The sequence below is a fragment of the Cherax quadricarinatus genome, chromosome 93 (assembly GCF_038502225.1).
Source record: "Cherax quadricarinatus isolate ZL_2023a chromosome 93, ASM3850222v1, whole genome shotgun sequence".
Taxonomy (NCBI): domain Eukaryota; kingdom Metazoa; phylum Arthropoda; class Malacostraca; order Decapoda; family Parastacidae; genus Cherax; species Cherax quadricarinatus.
This window is the reverse complement of record NC_091384.1, coordinates 2,351,626-2,357,625: the sequence shown is the minus strand read 5'-3', so window position 1 is coordinate 2,357,625 and position 6,000 is coordinate 2,351,626. Positions and strand designations below refer to the sequence as shown.

At 46.5% G+C, this 6,000-nt stretch overlaps 1 protein-coding gene across 1 annotated transcript in view; it reads left to right on the top strand.

The window, feature by feature from the left end:
* LOC128703520 (uncharacterized) overlaps positions 1-6,000 on the top strand; it is a 59,680-nt gene that overhangs the window by 38,952 nt on the left and 14,728 nt on the right. The gene's annotated exons all lie outside the window — the stretch shown is intronic.

The window sequence follows — 6,000 nt, the reverse complement described above, 5'->3', positions numbered from 1 at the left end:
TGCTTCAATTGGGATCCTTGGCTTCCATTGGGGCTCTTGGCTTCCATTGGGATCCTTGGCTTCCATTAGGGCTCTTGGCTTCCAATGGGATCCTTGACTTCCATTGGGATCATTGGCTTCCATTGATATCCTTGACTTCCATTGGGATCTTTGGCTTCCATTGGGGTCCTTGTATTACCATTGGGATCCTTGACTTCCATTGAGATCCTTGGCTTCCATTGGGTCCTTGGCTTCCATTGGGATCCTTGGCTTCCATTGGGGTCCGTGGCTTCCATTGGGATTCTTGCTTCCACTGGGATCCTTGGCTTCCATTGGGATCCTTGGCTTCCACTGGGATCCTTGACTTCAATTGGGATCCTTGACTTCCATTGGGATCCTTGGCTTCCATTGGGATCCTTGGCTTCCATTGGGATCTTTGGCTTCCATTGGGATCCTTGGCTTCCATTGGGATCCTTGGCTTCCATTGGGATCCTTGGCTTCCATTGGGATCCTTGGCTTCCATTGGGGTTCTTGGCTTCCATTGGGGTTCTTGGCTTCCATTGGGGTTCTTGGCTTCCACTGGGGTCCTTGGCTTCCATTGGGGTTATTGGCTTCCATTGGGATCCTTGGCTTCCATTGGGGTCCTTGGCTTCCATTGGGATTCTTGCTTCCATTGGGATCCTTGGCTTCCATTGGGGCTCTTGGCTTCCATTGGGATCCTTGGCTTCCATTGGGGCTCTTGGCTTCCATTGGGGCTCTTGGCTTCCATTGGGATCCTTGACTTCCATTGGAATCCTTGGCTTCCATTGGGATCCATGACTTCCATTGGGGCTCTTGGCTTCCATTGGGATCCATGACTTCCATTGGGGCTCTTGGCTTCCATTGGGATCCTTGACTTCTATTGTGATCCTTGGCTTCCATTGGGATCCTTGGCTTCCATTGGGATCCTTGGCTTCCATTGGGATCCTTGACTTCCATTGGGATCCTTGACTTCCATTGGGATCCTTGGCTTCCATTGGAGTCCTTGGCTTCCATTAGGATCCTTCTATTACCATTGGGATCCTTGTATTACCATTGGGATCCTTGTATTACCATTGGGATCCTTGTATTATCATTGGGATCCTTGTATTACCATTGGGATCCTTGTATTACCATTGGGATCCTTGTATTACCATTGGGATCCTTGTATTGCCATTGGGATCCTTGTATTACCATTGGGATCCTTGTATTACCATTGGGATCCTTGTATTACCATTGGGATCCTTGTATTACCAATGGGATCCTTGTATTACCATTGGGATACTTGTATTACCATTGGGATCCTTGTATTACCATTGGGCTCCTTGTATTACCATTGGGATCCTTGTATTACCATTGGGATCCTTGTATTACCATTGGGATCCTTGTATTACCATTGGGATCCTTATATTACCATTGGGATCCTTGTATTACCATTGGGATCCTTGTATTACTATTGGGATCCTTGTATTACCATTGGGATCCTTGTATTATCATTGGGATCCTTGTATTACCAATGGGATCCTTGTATTACCATTGGGATCCTTGTATTACCATTGGGATCCTTGTATTACCATTGGGATCCTTGTATTACCATTGGGATCCTTGTATTACCATTGGGATCCTTGTGTTACCATTGGGATCCTTGTATTACCATTGGGATCCTTGTATTACCATTGGGATCCTTGTATTACCATTGGGATCCTTGTATTACCAATGGGATCCTTGTATTACCATTGGGATCCTTGTATTACCATTGGGATCCTTGTATTACCATTGGGATCCTTGTGTTACCATTGGGATCCTTGTGTTACCATTGGAATCCTTGTATTACCATTGGGATCCTTGTATTACCAATGGGATCCTTGTATTACCATTGGGATCCTTGTATTACCATTGGGATCCTTGTATTACCATTGGGATCCTTGTATTACCATTGGGATCCTTGTATTACCATTGTGATCCTTGTATTACCATTGGGATCCTTGTGTTACCATTGGGATACTTGTATTACCATTGGGATCCTTGTATTACCATTGGGATCCTTGTATTACCATTGGGATCCTTGTATTACCATTGGGATCCTTGTATTACCATTGGGATCCTTGTATTACTATTGGGATCCTTGTATTACTATTGGGATCCTTGGCTTCCATTGATGTGTTATTGCAACACGAGAGGCCAAGAGCTATCAGTCAACTCACCGCCTGGTTGTTATGCATCCTGTATCGCTTGGTTAGCGATATTTGTATTATATTAACACGAGTTAGCTAAAAAAATAAACTCATTCTCGTCCCTTTCTGTCACTACATTCATTAGGTACCTTTCTGTCACTACATTCATTAGGTACCTTTCTGTCACTACATTCATTAGGTACCTTTTGGCTGTCTTCTTGAACTGGTTCATGCTATGACTGGCTTTGACATGTGCAGGCAGTCTGTTCCAGTCCTTTATTGTTGTACAATAAAAGGTGCTTGAAGCCTGGCCACTGACTGTGGGTACTACAAAGTTGTGTTTGAAGCCTGGCCACTGACTGTGGGTACTACAAAGTTGTGCTTGAAGCCTGGCTACTGACTGTGGGTACTACAAAGTTGTGCTTGAAGCCTGGCCACTGACTGTGGGTACTACAAAGTTGTGCTTGAAGTCTGGCCACTGACTGTGGGTACTACAAAGTTGTGCTTGAAGCCTGGCCACTGACTGTGGGTACTACAAAGTTGTGCTTGAAGCCTGGCCACTGACTGTGGGTACTACAAAGTTGTGTTTGAAGCCTGGCCACTGACTGTGGGTACTACAAAGTTGTGCTTGAAGCCTGGCCACTGACTGTAGCTACTACAAAGTTGTGCTTGAAGCCTGGCCACTGACTGTAGCTACTACAAAGTTGTGCTTGAAGCCTGGCCACTGACTGTAGCTACTACAAAGTTGTGCTTGAAGTCTGGCCACTGACTGTAGCTACTACAAAGTTGTGCTTGAAGTCTGGCCACTGACTGTAGCTACTACAAAGTTGTGCTTGAAGCCTGGCCACTGACTGTGGGTACTACAAAGTTGTGCTTGAAGCCTGGCCACTGACTGTGGGTACTACAAAGTTGTGCTTGAAGTCTGGCCACTGACTGTGGGTACTACAAAGTTGTGCTTGAAGCTTGGCTACTGACTGTAGGTACTACAATGTTGTGCTTGAAGCCTGGCCACTGACTGTAGCTACTACAAAGTTGTGCTTGAAGTCTGGCTACTGACTGTAGCTACTACAAAGTTGTGCTTGAAGTCTGGCTATTGACTGTAGCTACTACAAAGTTGTGCTTGAAGTCTGGCTACTGACTGTAGCTACTACAAAGTTGTGCTTGAAGTCTGGCTACTGACTGTAGCTACTACAAAGTTGTGCTTGAAGTCTGGCTATTGACTGTAGCTACTGCAAAGTTGTGCTTGAAGTCTGGCCACTGACTGTGGGTACTACAAAGTTGTGCTTGAAGCCTGGCCACTGACTGTGGGTACTACAAAGTTGTGCTTGAAGTCTGGCCACTGACTGTGGGTACTACAAAGTTGTGCTTGAAGCCTGGCCACTGACTGTAGCTACTACAAAGTTGTGCTTGAAGCCTGGCCACTGACTGTAGCTACTACAAAGTTGTGTTTGAAGCCTGGCCACTGACTGTGGGTACTACAAAGTTGTGCTTGAAGTCTGGCCACTGACTGTGGGTACTACAAAGTTGTGCTTGAAGCCTGGCTACTGACTGTGGGTACTACAAAGTTGTGCTTGAAGTCTGGCCACTGACTGTGGGTACTACAAAGTTGTGCTTGAAGCCTGGCCACTGACTGTAGCTACTACAAAGTTGTGCTTGAAGCCTGGCCACTGACTGTAGCTACTACAAAGTTGTGTTTGAAGCCTGGCTACTGACTGTGGGTACTACAAAGTTGTGCTTGAAGTCTGGCCACTGACTGTGGGTACTACAAAGTTGTGCTTGAAGCCTGGCCACTGACTGTAGCTACTACAAAGTTGTGCTTGAAGCCTGGCCACTGACTGTAGCTACTACAAAGTTGTGTTTGAAGCCTGGCTACTGACTGTGGCTACTACAAAGTTGTGCTTGAAGCCTGGCCACTGACTGTAGCTACTACAAAGTTGTGCTTGAAGCCTGGCCACTGACTGTAGCTACTACAAAGTTGTGCTTGAAGCCTGGCCACTGACTGTAGCTACTACAAAGTTGTGCTTGAAGCCTGGCCACTGACTGTAGCTACTACAAAGTTGTGTTTGAAGCCTGGCCACTGACTGTAGCTACTACAAAGTTGTGCTTGAAGCCTGGCCACTGACTGTGGCTACTACAAAGTTGTGTTTGAAGCCTGGCCACTGACTGTGGGTACTACAAAGTTGTGCTTGAAGCCTGGCCACTGACTGTAGCTACTACAAAGTTGTGTTTGAAGCCTGGCCACTGACTGTGGGTACTACAAAGTTGTGCTTGAAGCCTGGCCACTGACTGTGGGTACTACAAAGTTGTGCTTGAAGCCTGGCCACTGACTGTGGGTACTACAAAGTTGTGTTTGAAGCCTGGCCACTGACTGTAGCTACTACAAAGTTGTGTTTGAAGCCTGGCTACTGACTGTGGGTACTACAAAGTTGTGTTTGAAGCCTGGCTACTGACTGTGGCTACTACAAAGTTGTGTTTGAAGCCTGGCTACTGACTGTAGCTACTACAAAGTTGTGTTTGAAGCCTGGCTACTGACTGTGGGTACTACAAAGTTGTGCTTGAAGCCTGGCCACTGACTGTAGCTACTACAAAGTTGTGTTTGAAGCCTGGCCACTGACTGTAGCTACTACAAAGTTGTGTTTGAAGCCTGGCCACTGACTGTGGGCACTACAAAGTTGTGCTTGAAGCCTGGCCACTGACTGTGGGCACTACAAAGTTGTGCTCTCTTTCCTACTGTGATAGCTTTGGTTCCGTCTTCACACAGTTGGCAGCAAGATATTCTGAACACTGTGAGTAGTTTCATAAACTTGATTTAGCTTCAGTTGTTTTAATCTGTCTTCAGCATTCAGCGTATCCAATTAAGTGTTAATTCCGTAGTGGAACAAAACGTTTGTGGAACTGAAGGTAATTATTTGATATGAGGAAGGGGAGGGGGAGTGGCTTCAGTTCCTTTGATCAAGAATGACTCATCACCCACTCCACACCATTCAGAGTGGTAGAGTGGGTGAGGCGGGTGAGTGAACTCAGAGGATACATTCATGTGTCCTAACTCATGTAGGCACGAGGATACTTTACTCATGCGCGCGCGCACACACACCTGGTCAAGCACGTCAAGAAATTAGAGAAAGTGCAAAGGTTTGCAACAAGACTAGTGCCGGAGCTAAGAGGTATGTCTTACGAGGAGAAGTTAAGGGAGCTAAGGGGAATGTCCTACGAGGAGAGGTTAAGAGAGCAAAGGGGCATATCCTACAAGGAGAGGTTAAGGGAACTCGACCCGACCACACTGGAGGACAGGAGGGATAGGGAGGATATGATAACGATATATAAAATAATGAGAGGAATTGATAAGGTGAATAGGGAGAGAATGTTCCAGGGATGTGACACAGCAACAAGGGGACACAAGGGGACACAGCAACAAGGGGACACAAGGGGACTTAGCAACAAGGGGTCACAGTTGGAAGTTGAAGACTCAGATGAGTCACAGGGATGTTAGGAAGTATTTCTTCAGTCACAGAGTTGTCAGGAAGTGGAATAGTCTGGAGAGTAATGTAGTGGAGGCAGGATCCATACATAGCTTTAAGAAGAGGTATGATAAAGCTCATGGAGACGGGAGAGAGTGGACCTAGAAGCGACCAGCGAAGAGGCAGGGCCAGGAGCTATGACTCGACCCCTTCAAAGTACCTCTGTCCCTACTGGACATTCAGGAATATTTCTCCGAAGTTCAGAGAAGCGACTTCCTACCTTAAGGTGTACGCCTTTAACCGAACCTCCTGGTATAATGGGACTACTGAGAGGGTTGTGTAGGGACGGATGAGAGGGTTGTGTAGGGACG